Here is a 21,690-nt window from a genome sequence, read left to right as displayed (position 1 = left end):
ACAATGAAGCCTCCAGTTTTCCTACAGGTCTGGAGGCTTCTCCCACTCTGCCCCATGCACTCAGCCAGGGGACAGTGAAAGGACAAGAAAGGGGGTAGGCACCACCTCTTGATCACTTTTCCAGAGAGCTGTTACTTGGGGGCTTCCTGTGTGGTACACGTGGAAACTCCTTTCTCAGTCTCCAAGTGTCCCTCTGACAGAACTGCCAGGGGATGGCGTGACACACGCAAGAGGAATTATGGTAATTTGTCTAACACTCCTTCAGGCTCTCTTTGAGCTCCACTTTAGAAGTCATCAGGAAACGCCACAGCTCCAACTCAAATGCAGCTGATGAGACTGATGCTTGAGAATCCAGTGTCATCTAGAGAATAAGGTTTTATTGTGAAGAAGCTTTTAAGTTTAATTAGGTCCCAATTGTTTATTTTTGCTTTTATTTCCAATATTCTGGGAGGTGGGTCATAGAGGATCCTGCTGTGATTTATGTCAGAGAGTGGTTTGCCTATGTTCTCCTCTAGGAGTTTTATAGTTTCTGATCTTACGTTTAGATTTTTAATCCCACTGCTGGGCATACACACTGAGGAAACAAGAATTGAAAGAGACACGTGTACCCCAACATTCATCACAGCACTGTTTATAATAGCCAGGACATGGAAGCAACCTAGATGTCCATCAGCAGATGAATGGATAAGAAAGCTGTGGTACATATACACAATGGAGTATTACTCAGCCATTAAAAAGAATACACTTGAATCCATTCTAATGAGGTGGATGAAACTGGAGCCTATTATACAAAGTGAAGTAAGCCAGAAAGAAAAACACCAATACAGTATACTAACGCATATATATGGAATTTAGAAAGATGGTAACAATAACCCTGTATGCGAGACAGCAAAAGAGACACAGATGTATAGAACAGTCTTTTGGACTCTGTGGGAGAGGGCAAAGGTGGGATGATTTGGGAGAATGGCATTGAAACATTTATAATATATATGAAACGAATCACCAGTCCACGTTCGATGCATGATACTGGATGCTTGGGGCTGGTGCACTGGGATGACCCAGAGGGATGGTACGGGGAAGGAGGAGGGAGGGGGGTTCAGGATGGGGAACACGTGTACACCTGTGGCGGATGCATGCTGATGTATGGCAAAACCAATACAATACTGTAAAGTAATTAGCCTCTAATTAAAATAAATAAATTTATATTAAAAAAAAGGGAATACGGTTTTATATCAATTCAAATACTAGCAAACATTTGCTAAGCATGTCCGACGTGCCAGGCACTGCTGTGAACCTTGTATGCGTTACTACACTTGAATATTCACACCAACGCCTGCAGGAGGTGCTATTATTAGCCCCCTTCTACAACTGAGGAAACTGAGGAGCAGAGAGGTTGAGTAGCTTGCTTAAGACCACACAGCTGAGAGTGGCAGAAATGAATCCAGGGAAACCTGCCCCTGGAGAAGCACGCCTAACCAGTCCCGGAATTCCAGACGCCTTCTGCTGTGAACTCCCACGCAACACAGGACTCTCCTCCGGAACTTCTGACAGAACGGTCTCTGCTTGATTGCTGCCAGTGACAGGGAGCTCACTAACTTTTGACACAGCCCCTTTCCTCTTCAGAGAATGCTGACCATTAGCACATTTCTTAAAATGAGAGGAAATCTACCTTTCAAGTTCCCAACTCTGGGGCCACCCAGGCCATATCTTCCTCTCCTATGTGGAATCACCTTACAGATTTGAAGAACTCTCTAGAACACTCCCTTTTCTAGGCAAATTATCACTATTTCCTCTTTTCTGGGGATTTGATTACACAGCCCACGTTACTTTACCCTGGATTTGCTTGCTTGTTAAATCATTCAACAAATACTTATTATGAGCAAAGTTCACAATGCTGTCTCTTGATCTGAGAAGCGCATACATTTTTTTCCCCCTGTAACACAGAGCTTTTGGGTTTAGTGTTTTTGGAGCTAAGTGAGGAGCTTAGGGGAAGCTATTTCATGAAGTGTGTGTGTGTGTGTGTGTGTGTGAGTTGGGTGCGATGGGGGAGGATGCCAGCAGATCATAGTTGACTGAGATATGGTGAGGGGGAAATGGGAAGAAGAATCATTAAAATCATTTTTCAAGAAAGGGGAGTTGGGAGATAGGATAGCCGTGAGAGTAAACACATTCAGGGAGGATTTTTTCCAAATGGTAGAAACTTTAGGATACTTAAATGTTGAAAGAAACAGCCCAGGGTAGGGAAAAAGTGTTAAAAAAAAAAAAAGATTTGAGAGAGAAATGGGTATATTTTAAAGTCCTCCTCTGCCTTGGTCTCCCCACTTGCCACCTCAGTGGATTCCCTTTTCTCCTCGGGAAGACCAGGAAATGTTACGAAGAAGCAAAAGACAGGTTTGCTGCTGAACCGGGAAACAAAGTCAGATCCCAGGAGCATGGTGTGAGGATGCTCAGCACTCGACCAAGCACCGTATGTATAGCCTCTGCAGGACTCTCGTGGCGGTCCAGGGGTTAAGACTCCGTGCTTCCCTATCTACAGTATCTAGGACATGGAAGAAACCTAGATGCTGATCAACAGATGAATGGATAAAGAAGCTGTGGTACATACATACAATGGAATATTACTCTGCCACGAAAAGAAACACACTTGAGTTAGTGCTAATGAGGCGGACAAACCTAGAGCCTCATTATAAAAATCAGAAAGAGAAAAGCAAGTATTCTATATTAACACATGTACATGGAATCTGGAAAGATGGTACTTATGAACCTATTCGCAGGAGACGGCAATGGAGACACAGATACAGAGAGCAAACTTGTGGACACAGCGGGGGAAGGAGAGGATGGGGCAAACGGAGAGAGCAGTGCTGAAACACACACATCACCGTATGTGAAACAGCCAGCCAGTGGGAACTCGCTGCGAGATGCAGGGAGCTCCAGCCCGGTGCTCTGTGGCAACCTTCAGGGGTGGGGTGGGGTGGGAGGAGGCAGGGCGGCTCAGGAGGAACGGGACCATGTATGCCTATGGCTCATTCATATTGATGTATGGCAGAAACCAACACAACATTGTAAAGCCACTGCAATGATCTAACAGAAGGGGCAAAGTAAGGCTAACAGAGCAGGCCAACAGGACATTCATGATCCATCGACCAATCTGGTGATGCCTTAGGAAGCGGGAATCCTGAGTGGCCATTTGTTGAAAACCTTACTGAGTATGCGAGGCTCTCTGGGGACAATCTCATAATTTGCATAACCATCTCACTAGGGAGTATTGTTATCTCCATATTCAGAGAAGAGGAAATGGACCCATAGATGGTCAAGCAGCTAATGAGGGACAGGGTCAGGTTTGAACCCAAGGTGTCCTGGCTCCACATTTTGAAGAGAGAAGCCGGGGCGTTCTGGTGTGCTGGGCAGGCCTGGACTTTCGGCAGGGGTTCACACAGCTCTGTGACTGTGAGGTCAACAGGACAAAGGCAACATCTTCTCCATGAAAGGAAGACCAGGCCACTGAGTCCCACTGACTGACCGGCATCTCCTGCAACAAAGGGAACTGCTCAGCTCAAAGGGCTTCTGAGTTCTTGACACAATCTGAAGGGGAAACAGTCTCCACTGAACAAACAAACCCTAAGGAAGCTGGGTCAGCAGCTGAGAACCGGATCAGTCCCCATGATCTGTGGCAGTGAATGGGGGGCGTTCTGGCCGTGTAGTTGGGGGCAGTCTTCATTCAGAGGTCTGGAGAACAAATTTGCATGGGAATCTGGGGGGCAGGGCCCCTTTGGAAGAGAGGTGGTCCCGCCCTCTAGCTCTGGGGCAACCAGTTCAGAGCAACTGATTCCAGTGAGCCCTGGCGCATAGCAGGTGCCAAGAACAACAGACTGGGGTGTAACCTTCCCTCCCCATTGGACCAGAAGGGCCCAGCTGGGAGAAGCAAGGAAGGATGGGCGGATGAGGACACAGCCTCCTCTACCAAGATCAGGAGGCGCACTGTCAAGCTGGGCGTGTACTTCCTGCTGTCTCGTCCCCATGGACCACACACTATAGTGTACAAGGCATCGTCCGCGTCCTGTGACCTGGCCCCTGCCCTGGGGAGGGCGTCATCACAGCCAGGTTAGAGACCGCTGTGTGTGGGGGGAACATGCCTGCCCACCTTGACCTTTACATGTATCAACAGAGTGTCTAATCTCCTAGAAGCTTAGGGGGAATGCTTCACGTCTTTCTCTCACCTCTTGGAGAGAAGGGACCTCCCGACTGGGGAGATGGAGAGAGGGTCATGGTGCATGTGTGGTGAGTCCCTCCCTTTTTCTTTCAAGCACAGATGATTCAATGAGATGCGCCGTGCTTAGCTGTCAAGTCATGTTCGATTCTTTGTGACCCCATGGACTGTAGCCCACCAGGCTCCTCTGTCCATGGGATTCTCCAGGCAAGAACACTGCAGTGGGTTGCCATGTCCTCCTCCAGGGGATCTTCCCAAATCAGGGGTCAATCCATGTCTCCTGCATTATAGGAGGATTCTTTACCTGCTGAGCCCTCGGGGAAGCCCCTCAGTGAGATGTGTGTGGAACAAATACTCAGCACAGCGCCTGGCTCTCGAAGAGTGCAGAGAACGTGCTCAGAAACCCAGCTGTGAGCTCCGAGAGATAGCAGGTTGCTTAGTCAATGTTCATCCCTTCTCAGGATCCAGCAGTCCTCACAAATCTGGAGAGAAGAGCCTCTCTTCCCTTTTCTGCGCACAGTACACAAGGCGGGGTGTCCACTATGTGCCAGGCGAAGTCCCAGGGGCTAAAGCCCTCCCCTCTCTTAAGAGCAGGAGAGAAAGACAACAAAGGCAGGCAGATACTCTGGAACACATCATCCGGTGGAGAGGGGAGCGCGAAGGATGGCGTGAGGTGGGGCATGGAGCACAGGGCAGCAGGGGCCAGGGCTCTGCTCCGTGAGGGACACGGCACCTGCTGCTCAGGTAGCTGGAAGGGGACGGGAGCTGCAGACGTGACTTGCTGCCGTGTCTAAGGCCGCGCAGGCTGCAGACAGAAGCTCTCCCAGTAACCCGCTTTCATGTCTACAAACAGCCACCCGGCCGAGCATAAGGGCAGCACTTCTGTCTGGGATCAAAGCCGGTGCCAGCAGGTGGGCCTGGTCTGACCTTCCCTGCGCCCTGGAGGAAGTGGCACTTGCCGCATTGATGCTCCAAGGTCTCTGACAAACCCAGTGGTGACCCAACCTGCCAGGGAAGTACCAGCAAGAGAAGCCAGCAATCCGGCAGCAATCATACATCAGCTTCACCTCCAGAAGCACAGATGACATGCCGGGGAGGGTGTGGGGAGTTCCACACACTTCACAGGCATGAGACTCACTGCTGCGGTCTGGTGCAATGATTATCCCCCTTTTACGCATGAGAAAAACTAACTCCCAGAAAGGGGGCATTTCTTTTCTATTTAGCCTTGGAGAGATGTACACACTAAAGAGACAAACAAACCTCTGTAACCCAGCCTGCCGTGGGGAGACGGCACTGAAGCTTCATGCAAAGGAGACTACGTTAGATGAGATGGCTCTTCCCAGGTGCCTGGTTCCCCATCTCCCTGGGGCTTTGTGGATAGGGCCTGGGCTCCGGGGTCAGGTAGACCCAGGCTGCCACTTATCTGCATGTTACTTCACTTCTCTGAGCCCCAACTCCCTTGTCCACAAAAGACACAATGAATGCAAAGTACACAGCGGGGTACCAAGTCAGTCAGTCAGTCAGTCGCTCAGTCGTGTCCGACTCTTTGCGACCCCATGGACTGCAGCACGCCAGGCCTCCCTGTGCATCACCAACTCCCGGAGCTTACTCAAACCCATGTCCATCACGTCAGTGATGCCATCCAACCATCTCATCCTCTGTCGTCCCGTTCTCCTCCAGCTTTCAATCTTTCCCAGCATCAGAGTCTCTTCCAATGTGTTGGTTCTTCGCATCAGGTGGCCAAAGAATTGGAGTTTCAGCTTCAGCATCAGTCCTTCCAATGAATATTCAGGACTGATTGCCTTTAGGATGGACTGGCTGGATCTCCTTGCAGTCCAAGGGACCCTCAAGAGTTTTCTCCAACACCACAGTTCCAAAGCACCATACAACTCCCTTACTCTGCCTCTTCTTGGCGGTTGACACTTCTCCAATACACGTGCTATGAAAATAGGTTCCCGGGGCTTTCCCTCCACCCCAGCCCGCCCAGTACCAGGCCAAGACGGTGCTCAAACTGCCAGACCCGAGGGCACACGTACACGCCACCAGGACAGAGCTCGGTGGCCGTCTTGGGCCCATGATGACCCACAGCCTTTTCTTTCTTTAACATTTCCCTTTCAGACGGACAGCCACACACAGACACACGAATACACACACACAACACAACTTCTGTAAATAAAGCCCTCCACTGAGGTGAAAACATACAGCCTGGCAGAAAAGGGCTGAAATTAAGCTCTTTCTCTGGGCTGTTTATATGGGTAAATATTCTCAAAAGATTAAAAGTAGGTTAGGAGAATAATACAACAGCTGTGTTTCCAGTGTGTACCTGACAACGGCCTTTGTAGGAGTGAATAATTACATGAAAATCACTTCCTTCCCACCTCTTTTGCAGCCCCCTCCGGGTTGCTAGGCGCCCTGTCTCCTCTGCTCAGCTAATGCCACATACAGATGCCGGTGAATACAGTAAGGGCCATTCGGAGGGAAGGGAATGCAGGACTGGGGCAGACTTGAGCGGCCCCTCCCCCATGGATTCAGTGCGGGAAGAGGGCTCCAGAGGGCTCCGGGCGAAGATGATTCTGGGATTTTGGATGTATTTAAATGCTAATGTACTGGGCAGCTGGGCAGGTCCAGCGGGAACAGTGGTGGGAAGGGGCAGAGGCTCTTGGCCTGGGAGCCCCACTGGAAACACGTTCTGTGGCCTCTGGCTCCAGTGCCAGCCTGTCCTCGGGCAGCCAGCCCTGCTGGCCGACTCAAGCCCGGCCAGAGGCCCTGCCAGCGCAGTGTCACTGGGTTGAAGGTGGCACCGTGGGTGGTGAGGGGAGCCTTGGTGTGTCGCCTGACCCTGGCGGCCCCTTCGTGCAGAGCAGGCAGCGGGGTCACTGGGCCGGGCCTTTGCCCAGAGGCTGGACAGCCGTGTCCTAGTCACAGAGTATGGAGGGAGTGGACAAGCAGTTGCTGGCATGGGGCCAATGGCAACGATTTCTGTGCTTTATATGGTAGAACCCTGGGGCTGTGCACGTCTACCCTTCAACCCACTGCATGAGGCAACTGAGCCCCAATTTCATTGTTATTTAGTCGCTAAGTCGTGTCTAACTCTGCGACCCCATGGACTGTAGTCTGCCAGGCTCCTCTGTCCATGGGATTCTCCAGGCAAGGATACTGGAGTGGGTTGCCATTTCCTTCACCAGGGGATCTTTTGAACCGAGTATTCTGCGTCTCCTGCATTGGCAGGCGGATTCGTTACCACTGAGCAACCTGGGAAGCTCTGAGCCCCACTTTACTATGGGACTAAACAGAGGAGGTTTGGTCTGAACCGTTCCCAGGACTGTCCACCTGGCCTTGGGGGCTACATTTTAGGGCAACGTCTTCTCCTCTCACAAAGTGTTCCTCTAAGAGAGTGCTACTCTGGACAGGACACTCATCACGTAGGATGGTCCTGTTCATTGTAGGAGGTTCAGCATCACTGGGTCCGACTCTCTAAACATCAGAGCTGCCCCATCAGAGAGGAACCTGAATTACACCTCCATGTATTTCTAAATGACCCCATGGTAGTGGTCCTACCCCCCCCACCCCGCCGTGGGAGAATCATGGAGGTGGGGGAGCCTGAGCTGGCATCCGTTGTGGAGCTGCAGAACCCAACTGCCTTCACTGGGCACACAAGCCCAGGGTCTTCTGGGCCAAACCGAGCTCCGAACTGGCACGTTCTCCTGTGTCATCCGAGCAAGTGTCCATGGGGTTGCAAAGGGCCTGACACAACTTGGCGACTAAACGACAGTAACAAGGACCCAGAGAGGCTACAGCAATGGGCCTGGGTCAGCCAGCAGGCAGGGGGACGATCACAACCCCACTTCTGACCCCAAAGCCCCTCCCTTCAGTCTCCCCGAAGACTCTCACTATCTCAGCCAAGAGGGAGCAGCCAGGGCGACCAGCCTGCTGCCGGTCCCTGCTCCTCCCACGTCGACGTCCCAGCGGATGTGGCCCTTAGCGTCCGGGGCCTGCCTTGTCCACTCACACACTCTCCTTTCATCCCCTCCTGCCCCGTGTCCCAGCCAATCCCTGTGGTCACACAGCCATCTGCTCCGCACCACCTCTCCCCTGCTCATCTGAATGGAGAGGTGACAGCTTTAAACAACACCAGATCCTCGGGAAGCTGACTAACAGAGCAGCAAGCCCAGGGCACCCAGGAAGAATGCCGAAGCAGGTCTGAAGACCGGGTGACTGGACGACCGGCAGTATATGGCCAGCCACCCCCTCACCCACAAGCGCTGAGGCTGTCTTCCTGACCACACAAGGTCAAGGTCATGGAGGACGGGAAAACTGAAGGGATGGGTAAGGTCACATGTGGACTCACAGGAGATGAGACAGGCGGCCACAGCAGTCCCTCCCCACTGATGCTGCAGGACAGTGGCCTCAGCTCTGGGCAGAGCCACCCAACACAGGATGGTCCTCACCCTCAGACCTCCCTCAGTGACATCCCTGGGCATCTGCTTGAGCAACAAAACCCAGGATGACCAGGCTAAAAACAAATCAAGATATGGATGTGGCAGTGATCAGGGGGGCAAGCGTGCCGATATCTGCGACTTATTTTGAAATGAGAGACAGTGAAAGTGTTAGTCGCTCAGTCCTGTCTGACTCTTTGTGGCCCCTTGGACTGTAGCCCACCAGGCTCTTCTGTCTGTAGGATTCTCCAGGCAAGAATACTGGAGTGGGTCCTCATTCGCTTCTCCAGGGGAATCTTCCTGACCCAGGGATTGAATCCGTGTCTCCCACACTGCAGGCAGATTCTTTACCATCTGAGCCACCAGGGAAACCCTTACTTTGAAATGTATACAAGGAAATAAAATGGATCGATGGATACAAATCTTGGGAAGATACTGGATGGAGCCAACACGGCAAAATGTCGAGGCAGAATCTAGGTGGTGGGTAAAGTGGGGGTGTTCCCTGTGCAGGCAGAACCAACCGGACGCTGGGCGGGATGCTCTCAGCCCAGCAGAGGGGACTGGCAGGTTCACGGCGGAGATGGGTCCAGAACTTCCAGGAGGACTGCGTCTGCGAGAAAACGTGTGCTCTGTGACCAACACCTCATGAGCAAGACACTGCGGGTGAACTAAGGAAATCCCTGCTCTGCCCAGGTGACATTCAAGGGCCAAAGCCAGTGTTCAGTTCCCGAACAGAAAACCTAGGAGCTTCCTAGGAGTTACAAGTCTCCTTGACCTCATCTCAAAGATTAAAAACACATCCATTGTGATTCATGGATTTATCTGTTGTTCTTCAGTCGCCAAGTCGTGTCTGACTGTTTGTGACCCCATGGACTGCAGGACCCCCTGTCCCTTACCATCTCCTGGAGTTTGCCCAAGTTCATGTCCACTGAAACAGTGAAGCTGAAGCTTCAATACTTTGGCCACCTGATGCAAACAGCCAACTCATTGGAAAAGACTCTGATGCTGGGAAAGACTGAGGGCAGGAGGCGAAGAGCATGACAGAGGATGAGGGGGTTGGATTTATCTGAGCAGGGCTTAAACCTCACTGTCAGCCATGATTCCTTTCTGGCTGAGGCAGAACAGGTTTCCAGGGTTCAAGAGAGGAGCAGGAGTGGTGACTGAGAAGGCACCATTGCTCACTGCACGACTTCCCAGGTGCACGTGACACTGTCTCTGAGGCATTCACTCAGAAGCCCGTGTCTGTAACTTGCTGTCCTCATCTATCGTCCTTAGAGGATCTTTACTTATCGCCTCCTTTTGCATCTTCTCTACGCTGCCACCTATTTCGAGGCATAAACAGTGACCATGGCAGCCCCTGTCCCAGGCAGCGGCACAGCACTGAGAAGATGAAGGCCTCCGACAGCGGGTATTTAGGGAGCACGTCCTGTGTGCTGGGCAGCGCGGCGGCCCCCATGGCGGAGGTATGGTTGGATCAGATGCGCCCCGCGTGCGGCAAGGGTAGTCTTGGATGGTGTATTTTAGATCATCTCTCTAGGGATGTTAACTACTCTTGCTTAGAATGACATTCATCCAACCCTCCCTCCCCACTTATTCATATGGCCTTGAAAATTCTTTTTTTTCAAATGATGAATTTATTTTTAAACTTTTTATTTTGTATTGGAGTATAGCCAGTTAATATCACAACTTAACTTTGTTAAGCTGTGATAGTTGCAGGTGGACAGCAAAGGGACTCAGCCATACGTATACCTGTATCCATTCTCCCCCTAACTCCCCTCCCATCCAGGCTGCCACATAATATTGAACAGAGTTCCCTGTGCTGGCCTTGAGAACTCTTAATGTGCTACCATCTCTAACCTTGAAGACACGTGGATGATTTATAACATAAACACATTCACATGCCCACAGATAAATCATCTCCCATCTCAGTCTTACTTTCACAGAGGATATTTAAAAGAGTAATTTCTGGGCTCTGACACCTTTTATTGGTCACACACAAACAACCACTAATAGAAACTTCCTGTCAGCATGAAATAAACCAGGAGAACAGGTCATAAGGGGAGAAAGAAAAGTCAAGGGTCACTGAACATGGAAAAGTTTGAAAATCAGTTGATTTTACTCAATGCCCTCATTTTATGACTGAGGGAACTCAGTACAAGGAAGGACAATGGCCCTTCCAGGTCAGTGATGGAGCTGGGTCCCTGATCCTGAGCCCGGGAGTTTCCCACTAGGCAACGCTGCCTCCGGTGGGCAGGAGAAGGAGGCAAAGGTACAGAGGAAGGAGCTGAACCATGCGAGACATCTCTAGGCACTAAGCAAGGAGCGGGAGCAGCGTCCGCCCTCTTTGTGAATGTCCCGCAGGACTCAGCGCTTGCCCTGGGGGGTCTTTTCAGCGCTTGCTTACACACGAGAAGGAAGGGAGGCAGAACATGAGATTCACACACCAGTGAGTTTTCAGCACTAAAAGTCACAATCCCCAGCAAACTCAGATGAATCAAAGCCTCATCATAGTGCTGCTCACAGAGAGAATAAAGCCTTGCTCTCCCTGCCCAACCTGCGCTGGGTTAGGAATCATCAGACTACGTCGCCCTTGCAAAGCACGCACCTTCCTCACCAAGGAGGCGTCCGGGGAGGCAGACCCAGCATCTTCAAGACAGGAACGGCGTACACCTCTCGGCAGCCCTGTGTTCCTCAGGGCACCATCGTCCAGGTCAGCCCCCTTGATACTCTCACCGGTCAGCAGAGGTGGAGAGGGTCAAGCTTGTAAGGACAGAAGCCCAGAGAGGTTCAGTGACGTGCTCAAGGTTGTGAAGCTAGTGAGTGAGGACCTCATTCCACATCTGGTCTAACCTCTTGATTTCATAGTTGAGGAAACAGGCTCAAAGGGTGGAAGGGTAATAGATGTTTCAGTTGGAGATTCTATTTTCTCGTCCAGTTCTCTCCCAGCTGTGGCTGGGGGCAAGTCATCTCCTTGCTCGGGGACTGAAACCCAAACTTGTCCACCAAAGAAGGTGAATCTAGAAACTGACTCTCAAACTTGTTAAGACAGCAAAGAAATGGGCCATGGGGCACTTCTGCCAAATACCTTGGTGAATATGATTTTACTTCATGTGTTAGAAACAAATTTACTGTCAGAAAACATAATCATGGATAGCATGAAATATGAAATCATCCTCGCAAATGTATGACTTTATGAATATAACTGAACTGTTGGATTAAGCATGAATGACTCAAGGCGACTTTCTTTAATTTTAATTTCCTGCTTGAATTTTCAGAGTGTCGTGTTCAAGACCAGCAGATGAAGAGCAGCAAAATGCCAAGGGTCACATTTGTTTTTTATGAGAGATACAGGAAACAAGTCATTATGAAATATAATGTACACTGAAAATTCATAACCTGGCTGGAAAGGAAGATGGAAAAGTCCCCCAGATGCCAGAAATGAGAGAGAGCAAAGCTGAAAGATGAGGAGAAGGAAAAGACGCAGTAACCCATGGGGATGCCCAAGTAGACAGATATCCGAGTGGCGGGGGCTTAAATTCCCTCCCAATGATAGAGTTAAAATCTCAGGCCCTGGCAAAGAAATCCCAAAGGAGAACAGACAGACTTTCCAATAACTGGCCATGGGAAAACTGGACAGCTAAATGTAAAAGAATGAAATTAGTATATTCTCTAACACCACAGACAAAAATAGACTCAAAATGGATTAAGGGTCCAAACGTGAGAGTGGAAATCATAAAATTCCTAGAGGAAAACTTAGGTAGAACACTGTTTGACCTAAGTTACAGCAATATATATATATATATATATTTTTTTTTGCTCTGTCTCCTAAAGTAAAGGAAATAAAAGCAAAAATGAACAAATGGGACCTAACTGAACTTAAAAACTTTTGCATAGAAAAGAAATCATCAAAAAAATGAAAAGACAATCTACTGAATGGGAGGAGATGTTTGCAAATTATATGACCAATAATGTTTTAATACCCAACATATATAAACAGTTCATACAACTCAACATAAAAGGAAAAAAAACAAACAACCCAATTGAAAAATGGGCAGAATAGACATGTTTCTAAAGAGGACATACAGGTGGCCTCATGAAAAGAAGCTCATCACCATTAATCATCAGGGAAATGCAGATCAAAACCACGATGAGCGATCACCTCACACCAGTTGGAATGGTTATCACCAAGAGAAACACAAATAACAAGTGTTGGCGAGGATATAGAGAATAGGAAACCCTTGTATACTACTGGTATACAGTACATATATCCACAGGTGCAAATACTGTGGAAAAACAGTATGGGGGGGAGGTTTCCCAACTAACTAGAAACAGAACCACCATATGACCCAGCAGTTTCACTCCTGAGTATATATCTGAAAAAAATAAAAATAAAAACACAAATTTGAAACAATACATATATTCATAGCAGTATTATCTACAATTGCTGAGCTATGGAAGCAGTCTAAGTGCCCATCAACAGATGAACGGATAAAGAAGATGGGGTGCATTTATACAGCGGAATACTGCTCAGTCATAAAAAAGAATGAAACCATGCCATTTGTAGCAACATGGATGGACTTGGAGGATATAATGCTAAGTGCGATAACTAAAACCAAGAAAGACAAACACTACGTGCTATCACTTGTATGTGGAATCTAAAATATACAACAAACTAGTGAATCTGGCAAGAAAAGAATCAGACTCACGGACACAGAGAACAAACTAGTGGTTTCTAGTGGGGAGAGGGAGGGGAGGAAGCACAGGGGTAGAAGATTAAGAGGCACAAATTCCTATGTATAAAATAAGCTGCAAGGATATATTATACAACACTGGGAATGTGGCCAGTATTTTGTAATAAGCATAAATGGAGTATAAACTTTAAAAATCACTATATCACAAGCCACTATGTTGTACACCTGTAAATTACATAATACTGTACAACAACTGTACCTCAGTAAAACAAACTATTTCTAAAACAGATTTCAAGCCCTGGGCATGACCAGATGCTGAGTGGTTGTACTGCAAAATGTAGGAGCCAGAATGGAGTTGCTCTGTAGTGAATCACGTATCAGAAAACTCCGTGCCTCAGGCCAGGACTCGATCTAGGAGTAACAGGTATGGGTGTGATCACACACTGCTCCTGCAAAGTGGGCATCCAAGTTTAAACTGACACTTTAAAATTACTGTCCTTTTCATGAATTAAGAGAGCTTGGTTTTCACAAGCCTTTGCTGAAAGAACTACTAAAGGATGTATTCCAATAAGAAGGAAATTTAATCCATTAGAAAGGAGTGAAAATAGGAAGCAAAGCAATCAGTAAACACCTTGTAAAATTCAAGTAAATATCAACTTTAAATGGTAATAAAGCAGAATTTTTAAAGGGGCGGAAAACAATCACAAGGATAGGGAGAGAGCGGAGCTGGAAAGAAATTTGTGTCCTATGGTATTTTCCTGTTGAGAAAGAGGACAAAGCTAGTTAAGAGCCACTCTGACTAACCGGGCTCCTGTGTCTTCTGTCTTCCCAATGCACTGGGGGTGGGGGGGAGATTCTCTCCTCCCATCCTGGGGCCACTGCAAGTGCAGCTGCTACAGCCTCCGTGACACGTCCCTGGGTGGACCTCCACTGCAGTCCAAGGCAGCAGTGGCCCCAGTTCTGGTCCTGACCCTTCAATGAGCAGTCTTAGAACTCTTCTTGAAATGACCAGGCCCCTCTAAGGGGCAGAGGTCTTCTCTGGTGGCTCAGACGGTAAACAGTCTGCCTGCAATGTGCGACAGCCAGGTTCAGTCCCCAAGTCGGGAAGATCCCCTGGAGAAGGAAATGGCAATCCACTCCAGCATTCTTGCCTGGAGAATTCCATGGACAGAAGAACCTGAAAGGCTACAGTCCATGGAGTCACAAAGAGTCGGACATGACCTAGTGGCTAACACTTTCTAACACACTCTAAGGGGTGGAGGAAAGAAACCCACAGTGCTGACAGCAGGCCTTCAGAGAGCCAGGGCTCACTTGGACCTGGTGCAATCTGAGCTTGAGTTTCCACAGACTCGTCCGCTTCTTGGGCCTCTTTCCCTCTAGAGCATGAATGTCCAATAGAATGTTCTGCAATGATAGAAACGTTCTGTATCTGCTCTGTCCAGTAAGGGAGGGCCCAGGCCCAGGCGGCTATTGAGCACCTGAAGTCTGATGTGTGAAACCGAGGAACTGAATATTGGCTTGCACTTAATTTCAAGTACTTTCAATTTAAATGGTTAGATGTGGTTTGTGGTCAGTGTGCTGGATGGTATAGTTCTAGAGGGTGGGCACTCCCTGAAGGGATCCATCCCATTCCCAGATCACCCTGAGAGAGACGGGTGCAAGTCTCTCCCACCCTCTGCCCTGGAGCATGAGCGAGAGCAGGGAGGTGACCCCAACACCCAGGACATCCTTGCTCACCTTGTTTGGCCCCAGCATCTCTGCCTCCCTGACCACACCCCTCAGTGATGTGTCTGACAGGTCTCAGAATGCTGAACGCTGAGTGCTCTTAGACTAGTGCTCCTCAGACTCTCGCACTGTAAAACCTGCAGAAGATACTGCTGAGATGCAGACTCTGATGGGGCAGGCTGGCAATGGGGCCTGAGGGTCCATATTTCTAATAAGCTCCCATATAAGACTGATACTACTGCCGGTCTGGGGACCACACTTTGAGCAGTAAGGTTGTAGACAGATGTCTTGAAATGTCAGTTTGTTCTTCCTACACATATCATGCTGAAGCTGAAGCTGCAAATACTTTGGGCACCTAATGTGAAGAGCTGAATCATTAGAAAAGACCCTGATGCTAGGGAAGACAGAAGGCAGGAGGCGAAGGGGATGACAGAGGACAGGATGGTTGCATGGCATCACTGATTCAATGGACATGAGTTTGAGCAAACTCTGGGAGATGGTGAAGGACAGGGAAGCCTGGCATGCTGCAGTTCATGGGGTTGCAAAGAGTTGGACATGACTGAGTGGCTGAACGACACCACCACCACCTGCCATGACAGCTAGCATAACAGCTTACGTTAATATCTGTATCTCATCTTTTTGCCGTATCTGTTCTCTAAAGACTTTTAAAAGCAACTCTGTGAGAACAGGATCGGTTAAATCAGTTCATGCTGTGCAGTGTCACAAAAATGCCTGAAGCTTTGGTCAAGAAAATAAAATTAAATGCATATTTGTCTCTTACAGAAAATTACAGCCAACATTTATTGAGCATTTACCATGTGCTGGACACAGTGCTATGCATACAATGAATGAGTATTGTCTCATTTAATCCTCATAACAACCCTTTTCACAGAAGACAAAATCAAGGCACAGATAGGTCAAGTAATGTGCCTGTGGTCATACAGATAGTAAGCAGATGAGCCATGGAATCCAAGTAGTCTGATGGGACCCCCCACCCTGTACCCGCAGCTTTGGTTGAAAGCTTAAGACCAGGGCATCTCTATGCAAGTCAATGGACTCTTTTAGAGAAACAGATTCTAATGAAATACCTGCCCACAGGTATTCATAGTGGCTTTATTCACGATGATCAAACTTGGAAGTACCCAAGGTGCCCATTAATAGGTGAAAGAATAAACAAATTACACATTATCCAGACAACAGAATATTAGTCAGAGATAAAAAGATAAGCGCTTAAGGACACATAAAGACATACAGGAAAGTTAAATTCATATTACTAAGTGAAAGCAGCCAGTCTGAAAAGGCTACATAATGTATGGCATTCTGGAAAAGGCAAAACTATGGAGACAGGAAAAGGATCAGTGGTTGCCAGGGTTTGGGGAGGAAGGGGGAGGGATGAACAGGTGGAGCAACTTTAAGGTAGTGAGACTATCCTGGATGACGCTGTAACGCGGATACATGACATGATGCATCTGCCAAAACCCACTGCCTGCACGACACAGAGAGTGAGCCCGAATGTCATATGTGGGCTTGTTGAGCTAATAATACTGTATCAGCACTGCTTTTCAATTGTAACAAACGTACCTTCTCACCTTTCAAGGATTAAATCAAAGGCTACACACATTTGTTTTGTTTAGTCTCGACTCTTTGGGGACCCTGTGGACTGTAGCCCACCAGGTTCCTGGAGTGGGTTGCCATGCCTTCCTCTGGGGATCTTCCCAACCCAGGGATAGAATCTGCGTCTCCTGCATTGCAGGCGGATTCTTTACCAATGAGCCACTTGGGAAGCCCACCACACATATATAGGATGTTAATAGTAGGGAAAAGTGTGGCCAAGGGAGAGGAGATATATGGGAACTCTCTGTATTTTCTGCCTAATTATTCTGTAAAACCTGCTTTTAAAAAGTTTATTAATTGAAAAAGAACACGCTTAATGCACCCATTTTTATATCTAACTTTGGAGAGGGGGGCCAAAGAGCCTCCAGCAATGACAAAACTCCTGTCCCAGAATATATCACTCATCCACCCACTCCACCCCACTCCCCCAGAGCCCAGCAAAGGTCTGGCAGGAGTGGATACTTTGTACATTTCTATTAATTCATTTTAAAAGCAAAGACCCAGCATAATGCCTGGCACAGGTGTCAGTAATACCTGCCAGATGAACAAACGTAAGGCTGGAATTCTGAAAAAGTGGCCTAAGAATGCCCGGAGACGGCTCACAGCTGTTCCCTTCCTGTGCTGGTACAGCCGAGGCCTCATCCTCCGTTGCTCTCACCAGCCCCAGCTGTGGCCCCTCCCAGTGGCATCTCAAGGGCAAAACCACTGCCCAATTCATCTCTCATACTCCTACCCCACAGGCAGGCCTTGCACACAGTAGGTGCATCCTGAATGCTTGCTGATACCTGGCTCGTGGGCTGCTGCAGGTAGCCAGACACACTCACACAACTGCCCGTGACTCTGTGACATCACAGCAGAAGGGACCTTCCCACATCCCCTCCCACACCGCAAACCGCTCTCCCACCCCCACGGCAAGGTCACTGGATGCATGTCTCCACTTCGTCCCTCTCTGTCTCCAAACTTACTCTATTTGCTCGCTCCTTCTATGTACCCAAAGAAGTTTGCTTGTGCTGATTTATCCACCCTTATCACATCTATGAGGGGGCAGGACGTGAGTAAAAATTGGACTCTGCCCACGAGAAGCTCACAAGAGACAAACTGAGCCTCAGAGAGAGTGAGCTGTCTGCTCAAGGTCACACAGCAGATGAAGAAGGGTCAGGCAATCAAACAGAGTTCCTTGTGATTCTAAAGCTCTTTGTCATGGAGTTCTGCTGAGCCTCTCATCTGCATAATCTTCTGAAGTTACAGCTCTGTTCATGACGGTCAACCCCTTGTACTGAAATACTCAACGGCTCCCTGCAGATCACTGGATAAAATCTTCTGCTCTCTGGGCTTGACATCTGGTGTTCCCAACGAAGGGGCTACAGTCTGCTGTCTGAACCTTATTTCTTGTGACTACCTGTCACAAAATCTATCCCGTGGCCACAATGAACTACTTACCTTTTCTTCCATATATGTATACTTTCTGGGCTTTGCTTTATCTCCAAATAGTCTTCCCTTCCCCATACTTCAAGGATCAAATAAAAGATTTTATGGTTTCATAAAATCTTCTCTGGGACATCCAACTGGAAATAATACTGGTCTCCTCTGTTTGCAGGCCTTTATCTAAATCACTGTACACCATAGACTCATCTACCTGTTCACCCACCTACCCATCCTCCCATCCACTCACCCATCCATCCCTCTATCTACCCATTCACCAACCCAACAACCATCCATCCATCCATCCCTCTATCTACCCATTCACCAACCCAACCATTCATCCATCCATCCCTCTATCTACCCATTCACCAACCCAACCATCCATCCATCCCTCTATCTACCCATTCACTAACCCAACCATCCATCCATCCATCCCTCTATCTACCCATTCACCAACCCAACAACCATCCATGCATCCATACCTCTATCTACTCATTCACCAACCCAACCATCCATCCATCCCTCTATCTACCCATTCACCAACCCAACCATCTATCGATCCATCCATCCATCCATCCCTCCCTTTATCTACCCATTCACCAACCCAACAACCATCCATGCATCCATCCCTCTATCTACCCATTCACCAACCCAACCATCCATCCATCGATCCATCCATCCCTCTATCTACCCATTCACCAACCCAACCATCCATCCATCCATCCCTCTATCTACCCATTCACCAAGCCAACCATCCATCCATCCATCCCTCTATCTACCCATTCACCAGCCTATCCATCCATCCATCCATCCCTCTATCTACCCATTCACCAGCCCAACCATCCATCCATCCCCCAACTCATGCACTCACCCACCTACTGATCCATCCATCCATCCATCCACTCACTCACTCATTCATCCCCTTATCTATCAGTTCACCTACTCATCCACCTATCCATCCACTCATTCAACCACCCACCTACTCATCCTATATTGACTGGGAGCCTAACATGTGCCAGGTTCTCTGACAGGTGCCAGGGAGTCGCAGTGGATAAGACAAACACATCCTCAGCTTACATGGAGCTGACAATCTAATGCAGGGAGGTTAACAGTGAAGCTTCAACAAATGAACACAAGATTGCTTCAAATAGCCATCTGTCCTATGCATAAAATAATACAGAGGCTTGGTTAAAGTCATGAGGTTTAGTAGGGGTGCTTGAGCCCAGCTGATCAGATATAACTGTGGAGCAGAGACTATAGGGTGAGAGGGAGCCAGCCACGGGAATATCTGATGGGACAGTGGTCCAGACAGACAGAGTCTGTGATGCTCTGGAAAGAGCCTTGGATGTCCAGGGCCATGTTGGAGATGGGACCAGGCCACAGAGGAGTTCCTTAGCCTTGGTCATGGTTGAGTGGTCTGAATTCTAATTCTAGTGTAAGGAAAAGCTGCTAGGACTTATAAGCAGGAGAGTCAGACTTCTGCTTCTGGTCCTGAATGAGTGACTGGAAAGGAATGGCCCTCCTGCCATAAGCAGCTATCAGAACAGACAAAAACAGAACCATTTTCAGGCAGTAGAGAACACTCAGGGCAAGACTATTATCCCTGAGAGATGGGGCGATGCCAAGAGGGGTATGCTGAGCCCTCTTCCTGGGGACAAGAACTGGAGCCCAAACAGAGCACAGAGTCCCGTCACACTGAACAGGCAGGGCCAGAGGGTAGGGCAGCTGATGTAACTGGACACTACAGTGGGCGGCACAGGGAAGGGGGAGCTGGGCAGAGCAGGGGCCCCGTACATCCATGTGGAGGTTCCTGAGAGGCTGTGGCTGATGGCTGGGCTGCAAACATCCAGGGTGAGACCACCAAGGCTCCCCAGGGAGCACTGCTTGGGGCTGGCAGTGCAGCAGCACACTCGAGGCCAGACACTGCCAAAGAGAGCAGAGGCAGAGGGTCGGGCTCCCACCCTGCCCGAGTGGACAGGTCTGGCCAACACCAAGCACTCATTCATCCTTGGTACGTGGCTGAGACAAAGCAAGACCTTCCGTTAGGGGAAAGAACCATGTCCTAAAGCAGGGTTTTTGTACTGTGGCACTGTGGACATTTGTGACCCACAATTCTTGGTCTCAGGGGCTGTCCTGCGCCTTGTTAGAACATTTAACAGCATCCCCAGCCTCTACTCACTAGATGCCAGTAGCCATCCCTCCCCACAATCAAGCTGCAACCTCCAATAATGTTTGCAGACATTTCCAAGTGTCTCCTGGGAGGCAAAACTTCCCTAGTTGAGAACCATCACTCTAGAGTAATCACTACTCTAGAGCCATCCTTAAAAAGCCTAAAGCCAAGCCCTGGAAAGATCTACAGGGGAGACGGAGTTGAGAATCCCATTAAGCCCTACTCAGTCCTATTAAGTTAGAGGAGCTTGACAAACAGCTTGGGATTTCCACCGACTCACACTAAAAAACAAATCTGAACTTATACAAGTTTAAGGTGATCAGCCAGTAGCTGAATTATCTATTAAAATAAAAAACAACTACTCTTCAGAGGAAGATAACAAACCCAGAATGTTGACAACATATTATCCACAATATTTAGTCAAAAACTACCGGACATGGGGCTTCCCTGGCAGCTCAGGGGTAAAGAATCCACCTGCTCATGCAGGAGATGCAAGAGACGCAGGTTTGATCCCCGGATCACAAAGATCCCTGGAGAAGGAAATGACAAACCCACTCCAGCTTTCTTGCCTGGGAAATCCCATGGACAAAGGAACTTGGTGGGCTACAGTCCCTGGGGTCACAAGAGAGTCAGACATGACTTAGCGACTATACAACAACATGTAGCACATAGCTCCTGAGTCTGGAACATAATAATTTTCAACATCTGACTATTTTCTGATTGAGTGAATTAGATAAATTAAATGACAAGCTTGTAAAGCACAATATCTGATACAGACTCAGCCATCAAGAAATGATAACCAGTAACCAGTATCACTACTCTTGGGGGATAGCTGAGCAGCTCTTCAAGCACCGAGAGTACAGATTAATAAGGCACCACTAAATTGCTGAAGACTAAAAAGCACAGACCTTCACCACGAGTAAATCTATGGCTGGAAGAATTTAGTGGGTGCCCAGCCATGCATGGCATTTCAGGGTGTGTACAGAAATTCTGATTCCACCAATAAACAACTCTTAAGGACTTGCAAGCAGTAAAGAAAAAACCATTCACTATCTTAGGTGCATATGATATTAAACTGGGCTTTCCAGGTGGCACAAGTGGTAAAGAACCCATCCACCACAGCAGGAGATGTAAGAGACGTGGATTCGATCCCTGGGTCTGGAAGATGCCCTGCAGGAGGGCATGGCAACCCACTCCAGTATCCTTGCCTGGAGAATCCCATGGACAGAGGAGCCTGGCCAGCTACAGACCATTCATTGTTGTTGTTCAGTTGCTCAGTCATGTCCAACTCTTTGCGACCCCGTGGACTCTAGCATGCCAGGCTTCCCTACCCTTCACCAACTCCTGGAGCTAGCACAAACTCACATCCATTGAGTTGGTGATGCCATCCAACCATCTCATCCTCTGTCATCCCCTTCTCCTCCC

General features: G+C 48.6%; 1 protein-coding gene across 1 annotated transcript in view; it reads right to left on the bottom strand.

Moving 5' to 3' along the window:
* SLC6A11 (solute carrier family 6 member 11) overlaps nt 1-21,690 on the bottom strand; it is a 123,913-nt gene that overhangs the window by 31,899 nt on the left and 70,324 nt on the right. The gene's annotated exons all lie outside the window — the stretch shown is intronic.

Source organism: Capra hircus, chromosome 22 (assembly GCF_001704415.2).
Source record: "Capra hircus breed San Clemente chromosome 22, ASM170441v1, whole genome shotgun sequence".
Taxonomy (NCBI): domain Eukaryota; kingdom Metazoa; phylum Chordata; class Mammalia; order Artiodactyla; family Bovidae; genus Capra; species Capra hircus.
The sequence above is the reverse complement of the archived record's forward strand: the minus strand, read 5'-3'. Positions and strand labels throughout refer to the sequence as shown.